Here is a 12,047-nt window from a genome sequence, read left to right as displayed (position 1 = left end):
TTCACGCAATTGGTCCTTCCTCCAAAAAAGCTATCTCTTGGATTTAATGGTCTACGGTTCATGTACGGGTGATTCTTCAGATACATCGCCATTGCTGGATTTTTTTTTAAGAACTGATTAAATTCGCACTCCCACATTTCATGTACAATGTACCCCAATTCACGCAGTCTTGCATTTTTTCGTTGCGTTCGTTCATAACGGAATTCCATGGTGTCTTCTGGATTGCCATAGATGGGCTGACTACGGCCTGTAGTAATACATACTTTACACCCGTGATAAAAGCAGCCGGCATGCTCGTAGACGTGCTCCTCTAACGTCTCAGGATCTTGGTAGTAGCCATCAACATGGAATCCCGCAATAAACACTTCTTTTTGTCGGGCCGCATGTAAGATTTGTTTTCCTTCGGTTTTTTCAATGTAGGCCAACCATTGCATTGCAGCGATCGATTGGGTACTTCTCCATCGATAGCCATGTGCCGGTAGAATTCCAATGGTGTTGGGTTTGAGGAAATTCCGGCGGAATACTAAATTGGAAGCACTGGCAATCGTGATCGTCTCCAAGAAGGGATTCACTTTGGTTTCTGCTTCAAATGACGTCATAAACGAAACGCATGCTTGTCGCAGTACATTGACATCTTGAATACAATACTTGAGAATTTCTTTCTGGAAATCAAACGTATCATTACGATGATCGTTGTACCACTGCATGAACTTGTTTCTCTCTTCGACGGCCATTTCATCTGCACCATAATACTTCGTTTCTGGAAGTGGTCCAATATATGATTGATTTTCTTTGGTGTTGAAGAAATGCGGGAAGTAGCCTTTGGTTGCGGGTAAATTGAACGCTTTTGACAATTTGCTTAATGCCATAGGTAGGAAGTTCAAAGAGTCAATGAACGTCAGATTATTCAAGGTTAAACTCAATATCTTGGTCCCATTTAATATGACGTCAGGTCTCCATTGGCATTGTTCTACCATGGTCTTTAGAATAAAATGTCCATCGTAGCCCTTCGAGTTGTGAGCGAGACAGAAAATCCTATTTATATTGGGACGCCGTTCCCGCAAGTACTGAAGAAAATCATAAACTGGATCGTCTCCTTGGAAAATATGCTGGCGCTGACCACGCGTACTGCAAGACTGCTGGATATTATCGTTTTCAACACATGCATAACATACTTGTTGTGCAACCAATAAATTCGGAACGTGTACATACGTATTATCGGCAATATTTTTGTCTTGCATAGATTCTATATCATAGAAAATCAACAAGGCTTTCTTTGCGTGCATGAGTGAAGGAACACCAGGTTTCAAGCATTGGCGATCTGGAAGCATAAAACATTGATGCGATCCTGGAACAATCTTCTTACAAACATTGCAAAAAATCTCATTGCAATCATGAATGCGTTGTCCACTTCGTACAAAAGAATATACTCTGTAGCATTTAGTACATTGCTTCACCATTTTGCATACAGGTTCCCCTTGATGATATACAATATTACGATGATTATTAAAACATTCTTCACCGTAAAATTGACGATTGCAGTCGTTGCACAGCACCAGCGTTTGATTCTTGTCGCATAGAGGTCTCTGTAAGCATTTGGAGCACGTCACAGGACAATTTTTCACATGTCTGTTACGATGATCATATTTTTTATGGCACGCTTCACAGTAGAACTTGGTTGCAAAACAAGCAGTTAAGGATTGGATGATGTCAAAATGGCCAGCCAAAAAAATCAAATTTATGGGAGTGCGATTTTCATCGTTGGGCCCCTCGTACATGATATCATGACCCGTGAAACTGGTATACACAGTAATTTTATATTCTTTGAGGTATGACTGGAATTGTCGAATTTCATTTACACTGGCACCATGATCCAAATTCACTCCGGCATTTGCACATAACGCATCGACTTCTTGGTCCACAATACATTTTCTCTGATTTTGATATTGCTTATGTCGTTTCATATCTACATTCTTGTATTTTTTCAGGCCAATAGCAATAACAAGGGCGTACGCCAGGCACCTTGAATCTTGATTTTGTACACGTACAATCCCTCGCTTGCTTCTTAATAATTCTTCGTTTTGAAGTACTCCTTGCCGCAAACCGCCGCCGTAGCCACGTGGAATATCCACACGATGAAAATGCACGGTGAATGGTTCGTGCAGGAGAAATGAATTATTACTTTGTAAAACTCTTTCGAACGAGGCCCACATCGTTTCCAGTGTCAGGTTTCGTGCTTGGCGAAAACTCACCCAAAATGGCTTATTGGTATTGCGTGGCGATATTACCGATAAACCAACCATCGCCTCATCGTCGACATTGGCTAACAAATGGTCCAGCATTGCTTGGAAACTATTATGCACGTATTGGATAATATCGGTTCCTACGGGTGGTGCGTTAAATTGTACTTCGAGCATTCTGCCTTCAATGTTAAATCGTCTATAATGACGAGTGATTTCATTACAAACAGTAAAACCCGATTCGGCCATGGTTAAAAAAGGAGAAAACAAACAAACAGGTACAATTACGGTAAAACAAATATGTAATGGGAAAAAAGGAATTGAGCAGCGTGAATTTACTACAAAAGAAAAGAAGAAAGAAAAATCTTAATCACCTGATAAACAGGAAATCATAACATTGATGATAAATTCTTAACTAAGTAATTCATGTAAAGGTCCGGAGTTTGATTCCCTGGCGGTGGCGTTCAGAATCTCATTATTAAAACGCGTACTAGAAATCAAAGTTTATTTTAATAATTATGTTACTGAAATGTGTGTTTTATTGCTGTCATACTCGAGACCATTACATCAGCATATAACTGACCTACGGCTCTGTAGTGATAAAAAGAATGCATGAAATGAATGAATATTTCATCAGTACTGAGATGTTAGAAAGTACGCGTAAGCATTTTTTCCACTCACAATGACCTTTAAATGATGCGTTTGCAAGTTGAAGAGATTCATCAAACATCAACGTTACGCATACGTAATTGTCAAAACAAAATCTGTATAGCGTAAAACTTTTAACCAAATATTCATGCACTCTTTTTTATTTAAGCGGTTAGCGTACATGCTTCTAACGTGGAAGGCCCTGGTTCAATCCTCGGTGGGGTTTGCTTTTCACATCGGATCGCTGTCAAGCCTTTTCTGAAATGTAATATTCTCACGCGTTATCATACATTCTTTTCAAAACTAAACTAAATGGTTGACGTACACACCTCTGGTCCTGGTTCAATCCCGGGTGGTTGTTCGAATATCACGTTAAGCTGAAGGGTGCGCTAAACTAAAACCATGGTTTCAAAGGGTATGGAACAATATTATTCTCAGGCATAGTTTCTGAAATTTTGTAATGCATTCTTTTCAAAACTAAGCGCACACATCTTTGACCATGGTTCAATTCCCGACGGGAGTTCACATTCAACATTAAGCTGAAGGGACGCTAAACCATATCATTTATCGTGCTTAGTTTTAATGTGTGGGGGTTCCTGATTCGTACTCCCACTTTCCCATTCCACTAATTCCTTCATAGTCTAAATATTTCGTACTAAAAGTAAAACAGTGTATGAGTGATCCGCCCACAAATATGAAATAAAAATGATTTTCGAATCATGTGTGAAAAATAAAATCTCACTGAACTTACCTCAAATTCAATGAAGAAAAAGTCGGTGCAATGAAGACACTTTTAAAAGTAGACCTTCTCATTCGATAGTTGAGAGCGGTGTAGGATTTGAAAAATGAAATTTAGATTTTTATTTAGGTCGCTGTGAAAACGACGTCATCATCAACCAATCAGAAACGAGGAAATTTATAAAATGACATCACAACGAACCAATCAAAACGCTCGCTGCTTTTGTCATGAATCACGAACGAAAACGATGTGTAACAATCGATCGTGACGTCATTCACGTTTCTCAATAGTTACAACATCTAGTATCGCAATTCCGATCATGACATCATCTGAATGCTTTCTGTCAGGATCATGTCACTACTTGTCGTAAATTGTGACATTTCATTTTCCTCATATTCCATACGAGAATATCAATGTTTGCTTTTTTCATGAATCATGCTGACACGTTCGTAGTAAAACAAAAGTAATACGATCCGCTGACGCTTGCATTTCAATCATATGTGCTTCTATGTCAACACACAAAGAAGTCTATCAGCATTTTATTTTAATCCACGAACGAAAGCGTTACACTGCCACATTTATTTTCTTAAAGTATAAGTGTATCCTTTTCAAGAACCATGGTTCGAAATCCACCAAGCATGATTAAATCCAATCTCATTTAAGCGGTTAGCATACACATCTTTGGTTTGAAAGACCTGAGTTCGATTCCTGAAAAAACATTTCTTAGGATTTTTCTAAAACGGTTTAAATTTCTAGTTCGAAAATTTTAAAAGTTTAGTTCGATAAAAAGTTTGATTTGAAAATTTTTAGATGTGATTTACATCTTTAGTTCGAAACTTTTGTTTTTAAAAAATGTTTTAGTTCGACAAAATTTTGTTTCAATTTTTGGGTCGAAAAATTTTGATTTGAAAATTTAGTTTGAAAGCTTTTAGTTTAAAATATTTTTTTTTCGTTCGAAAAATTTTTGATTTGAAAATTTGGTTCGAAAGTTTTTAGTTTAAATTTTTTTCCGAAAAATTTGTTTAAATTGTTTAGTTCGAAATTTTTTTGTTTGAAACTTTTTTGTTTCAAAATTTTTAGTTCGAAAATTTTTTGTTTGAAAATTTTTGTTTAAAATTTTTTAGTTTTGAAATTTTTTTTAGTTCGAAAAATTTTTAGTTTAAAATTTCTTGCACTCTGCGGAACCGTTTCGAAAAGAATCGGAGCAGTTTAGGTAAGAAAAATCTGGCCACACTGTTTCCATTAATGAAGCGCTTACTGAGCGTTTAAAAAATCGCTTAAACTCACAACAATGTGTTATAAGAAATCTACAAGCGACAAGGATGGACCCCTCTTTCACCATTGTTACTTCCAGAGACATAGGCTACTAATTCAAGGACAGAATCTCCATCAAGGTAAAAAAAGCTGGTAATCATCTTATCTGTCAAAGAGAACGATAATATTTAATGTAAACTTCAGTACAATATCATGATACCATAAAAGGGTTATTTAAGGATGGGATTGAACCCTCCACGGGAACTTTAAGGTAACAAAAAAGGATAACCATTAAAAGAGAACAAAATTCTAAAATCCAGGTCGAGGGTGATCACTGTCATATCACGTAATCTAAAAAAAAATTGAATGTCTAGCATTGGGGTGAGGGAAAGATTATGTGACTTCTATCCTCCAATCAAAATTGAGGTACCAAAACATTCATCTAATCCATAAAATGAAACAAATGAGTGAGGGATTTCCCCACGTTATACCATGTAATCTGTTCACCGTGTGATGGGTCTAAAATCATGTGACTTCTATCTTCCAATCAGTATCGTAATACCAAACCCAGAGCCTAAGATCACGTGACCTCTATCAACCCATCAGCATCGTGGTACCAAAGCATTCATCTTACCCGTAAAAGGGAACAAATTTTCAAATATCCCAGGGTCTAAGATCACGTGACAGCTGTCAACCAATCAGAATGAGATATCAAAGCACTCATCTTACCCGTAAAAGGGAACAAATTTCAAAAATCTTGGTCATAAAAGAGAATGAGGGATTTCCCCACGGGGTGACTCATGACGTCATACCACGTGACCTGAAAATTTGAATTTCCCGCGTGGGCGGGGCCTAAAGTCACGTGACCTCTCTCAGCCAATCAGAATCGAGAAAATTTTTGCTGACTCGGCGAGATATACGCGGGCCCCTACTACTACCTTCCTTTGGAACCCCCCAAAAACAGTTTCTCTTCAATTGTCACAGTGAGTAAACAGTGCTAGTGAATAATAAAAATCAACCATGTGACGAAATATAACGAATAATTCGTGGCAACCGCGTCGACCGCGCTTTTCATATTAAATGGGCCTAAATTAAAATATCATTATTATTATTGGTTATCTAAAGTGAAGTGCTACAGTTAGTGTAATATTTGTTCGTGAAGTTCAAGTGTTAATTAAATCAAAATTCAAAACCTGAGTATCCTTTTCAAAATAATGATCATGGTCTAAATTTATATATGTTAATTTTAAGAATCAACCTAATCTATTTTTCTTTACAGCACGAGTGATTAGCGCCTATGTAACTTAGTAATTCGCACATTAATAAATTGCATCAGCGCTAAATATTCGATTGGTGTTTACTTTTATGTTGGTTCTTTAAAACGTTCTGGTTCGAACTCCGTATCATGTGTCCAGTAGCTATATAGCAGGCTTAAATGAATGATTCGAATTGTTGTTGAATACGAAGGGAGACAAGTAAGCTTTAGAGGATCGAATCCCGGACCATTGTAGATGTACGAGCTCACTTGGTGATCTATAGAATCAGAATTACGTACTTTGATTAAGGCTTTACTCAAACAACGGACACATATGAGGATCGAACCCAGTACTATCACAATAATAAGGCGTACCGAACAAGATACGAACCCCTGCAGGTCATAAAATGGCTTTCCCGAACAGAAACACGATCCAATCGTGTTACAGAAATGGCGCTCCGAACTGAGACAGAATTCCTGAACCGTTAAATCGAAATCAGTAATCTATGTACTGGAACGTTTGATAAAACCACATAAAAGCGACGCTAATTGTATTTTTGATTAAGGTAAATCGTAGTGCCTTTTCAGTGCTTTTTAATTTTGTTGTTTTGGCATTCGTAAATCAGTCATCATGTATGTGAATGGAGAAATGGTACCTGTCATGAAGGAAATGCAAAAATTTTTAAAAGAAACAGAATATGTAATGGTAGAGAGGCAATTTAGATATAGAATAGAACCATTTACATTGCGAGAAGTTGAAAATGCTTTGAAGGTAGATCAGGAAACATCTAAAATTCGTAAAAGAGCTAAACAGGAAGCTGCAAAATTTCTTTTGAAAAGCAATATAGAATATAGAGCAGGAGTTGAAGATAAAATTGTGTCTAAAATGCATGAAATACGCGAATCTGAGCTTTATTGAAGAGTTAAAGATGAATGTGTTTTTAAATCAAAATCTGTTTCTTTGTCAGACATTAAACGTAAGTTGAAGATCGACTTTGAAATTTCAGAGATAGTACGTATTGCGAAAGAAAGGTTAGCTGAAAGAATATACAAAAAGTTTTAAAACATCACAATATTAGTTGTAATAGGGACTCCAGCGATGAACAGAAGGTAAATTGTAAAACAGCACCACAAAAATGGGTTAGGTTTGCTGATTCTCCTGTAAATGTTAATAAGTTAGAAAATGTTCAAAATTACGAGAGTCATAGAAGGAAAACAGTACCATTAGAAATAAAATATGCTAAAAATAATTTTGAATTTGTTGAATCTGAGTTTGAAGGAATTTTGTGGGACGTTGCCCCCGTAGCTCAGAAAGTATACGCACGAACAGTGAGAAATGAATGTGTTAAACGTTGTACTATTTTGCCATGTGTTAGGTCTCAGTCACCACCTATTGTCGTAAAGCAAGGCAATGTTCAATTTCTTGACAATGAATTTGAACAGATTGAAGAAATATCTGAGTGTGAATTAAAAGTAGAAAAAGAAATCATTCCTGTTGTTAGTTACGTTAATGTTGAACTAGGCCAAGCCAAAGAGTTTGTTTTGTCTCTTTCGAATAGCATTCTAAAAAGAAAAGAAACAGAAAGAAAAAAGAATACTGAATTCAACCCAGCTGTCTTGTTGCAACCCCCACCAACTATCGAGTTGGTCACGTCTAGTACAGATGTGTGTGTGAGTCAGCGGTTGGCTGCTTCAGCTGTTTGTTTGTTTTGTAAAGGAACAAAAGGCATTCACGGATGCAACGCGTGCGTCACTACAGAAAGGTTTACTAGAGTTGTAATAAATTGCGTTGAAAAGGGGAATGAGAGTAGCCCATATACGCAGCCTTGTAGTGTATTATGTTTATTAGAGGAAAATTGTTTTTATGGCACCTTGCTAATTAGTAGATTGGAATGCATTCCGTTTCACAAAACTTGTTTATTTTTTGTGTCTGTTAGGGTTGTAGAGATTTGTCAAGAGAAAAGTAGTTCGTTAAGCTGTGAGTTGAAAGTTAAAAACATACAGATAGAAGAAATGAATTATGTCATGTTTTACATTGTCACTTGCATTCAAATTGTGCATTTAGAAGATAGTACAAACGGCTTTACGCCAGGTAGGCCTAATTGTAATGACCATAACTTAGTAGCGTGGGAAGAGAAATTGAAAACCCGTCAAGAATATTTTAGTAGATTACGAAATGTTGTTTGTCAAAGGGCAAGAAAGTATAATTTACAGGTTCAATGTGGCAAAAAGCACCGGCAATATAAAAAGAAAGTACGTAAAGTCAGACGGAAGCAAAAAAGAGTTAAACGCATGTTGTATTGTTTTTCAAAATTTTCTAAGTGTGTTCGTAAATGTTCTTTAAAAAATAAATGTCACAGTCGTACCAATGATCAGATAAGAAGTCGTGAATGTAAAGTTGTTTTGTCGCACCATGGTAACCAATACTTTACGTGTATTTTTGAAAGTGACCAAAATTTTGAATCAAACCACACTAGTAACTTAGTGATCCATGACGTAGTAAAGGGGTCAGGAGCTGACCATGCATCGCCTGCAAGTAATAAAAACCACGAACCTTTTCAGGAAGAATGTGGTAATCGGGTGAATAAATCTTTTACGTCTAAGCGACTTGAAAGTGAACATAATAGAAAAATTAAATGTCAATCACGAATTACTGTTAGTGATGTGCTATCAGCTGATCGTGACGTCATAACAAAGGTCAAACATACAGGTAAATGGAAAAACCTAGTGAAACAGAAAATGCAATTTAGGGTTCACTCTACCGTAAAATTGGTGCACATCGAAAATTATCACGAAAGAAAAGTAATTGTGATTTAAGCAGTGATAAGTTAGTCAATTTCTTGTGCTATGCAGCAGTCATACATGTAGAGAAACCGATTTTGAGTTTTGCGCTACCGCTTTCTAATGTAATCAGGATCGATGAAAACCTCGTACTAGTTTATACATTCATGTTAGTTGTTTATTGGCAAATGAAACCTTTGAAAATTGTCTTTGTGTTGAAAAAGCCTCGAGTAGGTGTAGGATAAAAACAAAAAACTTCGTTAAGCCGGACTGCTTGTATTGTATAAAATCGACACTTGCAATGGTTTTGTATTTCAAAAAAAAATGTGTAGTAATATAATTATTTTGCCATGATTTGTAGTACGTGCATAGTATGTATTGATGTAGCAGGCATCTGTGATTAGCTATGCGACTTCCAGATGGCCGTTGATGTTTTCTTTTCCAAAGAAATGGAAAAACCAATAAAAACGTATGCCAAGTTGTTGAGATGAGGTTCCCTCCCACTTTTGGGTAACATTATATTTATGTAACGCTCGAAGTAAGAAATTTTGGTAAGTCCCATTCTTTATTATTTTGAATTTTTAACCTTGTGTTCTATAATTCGGCCTCATCTCGGGGTGGTAAAATAAATAATTCATTATGGGTAGGTATCTTCGAAATTAAGGAGGGCAGACTTAGTATCGTTGTAGATTTAAGTAAAAATTTTCATACTTTACCAATATTTTGAAAATATTTACGTGTGTTGATACTTGAATTTAATTTGTGTGCTTTATATTTGTTTCATAGTAATAATGATTATTGAATTGAAATAATACCGCTACCAATAAAAATAAATGGAAATGAATATGTAGTTGTTGTGTTAGTTTTAAAAAATGTTGAAAGTTGTTTTCAATGAAAGTAAATATTGAAAATGAATGCTTTTTGAAAATAGCAAGAAAATAAATTTATATTACATTTAAGAGTACAAGGCACTACTTTAGTAAATATTTTAGGTTACAGTAATTACTCAACATACTTGTAAATGTAATATCTTTGTGTTTAATGGTAAACGATGCCAGTAATCAGTTATTTGAATTATTAAATGTGCTATTTTGAAAGAAAATAATAACAACTTTGTTTATATTTTGATGTGTATAAAATTGTGGCACTTAAGTGTTTTAAAACAACAAATATTAATATAATAAAAGACATTGATAAACTTTATTATAATAATGGCCCAACCGTAATCCGAAATTCTTTTTGTATGGCCCACGTGTTCCTTACCGTATTTCCGAAAGGACTTTGAAAATTTTTCGTTATATCATCTCAAGAAGACTTAAGTGATGTTAACCCTTTGAAGACCAGTGAATGAAATTTAGTGACACTAGTGAAGTGATCAGTGTTGCAGGGTTCTGTTTGTTTTTCCTCTCCGCTCAAAAACAAACGTCCCGTCGAGCGCCTTTGTAACCATACGGTTCAGTTTATTTCATTTTTACTACCAATGATCAGATACGATCAGATACAATGATCAGTCACAGTCGTACCAATGATCAGATAAGAAGTCGTGAATGTAAAGTTGTTTTGTCTCACCATGGTAACCAATACTTCTCGTGTATTTTTGAAAGTGACCAAAATTTTGAATCAAACCACACTAGTAACTTAGTGATCCATGACGTAGTAAAGGGGTCAGGTGCTGACCATGCATCGCCTGCAAGTAATAAAAACCACGAACCTTTTCAGGAAGAATGTGGTAATCGGGTGAATAAATCTTTTACGTCTAAGCGATTTGAAAGTGAACATAATAGAAATACAGTATATAATAAATGGAGTGGTACTCATAAACTACCTCCGCAACGGTCAGATATTTAATCCAGAATCTCTGCATTACTTACAAAACTGAAAGAAAAATTCAAAGTTCAACGCCGCGGAAAATGAAAAGAAAGGAATTCTGTTCCTTCAGGAGAATACACCTGTCCATAGAGCCCCTGCGAACACAACTGATATTGCATAATCGAGGATTGCAATATCTAGATCATCATTCTTATTCCGCAGATTTAACTCCGTGTAACTATTACGTGTACTTATTTCTCAAACTTAAATAACACTTGAAAGGACGCCCTTTTAGATCTGATAGGGGTAGTACTACGAACAATGGTCCGAGGAAATCTTCAATTTTTTAACTTTTCTGCAAAAACTGGAGCAATGTACAAGGTACTATATTGCCTCTCGGGGGAAGTGTAGAAGACGTAAAACTGCACCATTCCACGTGCACACCTTCTGGGGTGGGCTAAGAATTTTTCAGCAGTTCCTAGTCAATACGGTAGACGTCACGTCAGTACTTTGAAATAAAGTAAGTAAGGGAGCACTAGTATAAACCAATTACTAACTAAAGATCAGCACTGTGACAACACGTTTTATTGGGAATCAATTTGATTCCATAAATTTATTTTTATCATTTCCAGGAAGGGAAAACACAACTCTTTTTTTATCTCCTTCAAAAAATTAAGTCCTGGTAGTTGCAAACTAAGCTGTTATAAGCACATCCTCTGAATATTGAAAGCCGAGAATAATGTTTCAGAAAAAAGAAGTATAGAACCTTTAAATAAAACAAAATATGAAACTGAAAACTTCAAACCTGGATAAATACAAACAAGTTACGTAACTGGTTTTACCTCTCTTTTGTTTCCAATCGAATTTGATCCAATGAGAAGAAAACTAGTCGACCAAATCTACTATTGTTCGCTAGGCACAATAATTAAAAATCATAAGAAAGAAGTATAGCTAAAATTTACCTCAAAAGGCGCTAAATTAGAAAACAGAAATATGCGTGCATACCCAGACGCTTAAAGCAGAAAGCTTGCGGACTAATCTGCCACATAGTAAATGCATGGAAAGTAGACTACAATTTGACAATGAGATTGGTTATGATACTGATATAAAATACTACATGTAGAGTGTTTAAAGATTGTAGGAGTCTGGGGGGCAGTCTAGGTGGCAGTCAGGGGGGCAGATGTAGCTACTAGGGGGGCGCTCGCCCCCTTGCCCCCCCTCTGGCGTCGTCACTGATTGCTTCGTTCAGCAAACACTTGTCCACATGGAACGAAGCTTAGTGGTACCTACTTTTCATTTTACTACTATTGAAATAGACATG

The sequence above is a fragment of the Thermobia domestica genome, chromosome 15, assembly GCF_964235325.1.
Source record: "Thermobia domestica chromosome 15, izTheDome1.hap1.1, whole genome shotgun sequence".
NCBI lineage: Eukaryota > Metazoa > Arthropoda > Insecta > Zygentoma > Lepismatidae > Thermobia > Thermobia domestica.
Note: the sequence above shows the minus strand (reverse complement) of the source record.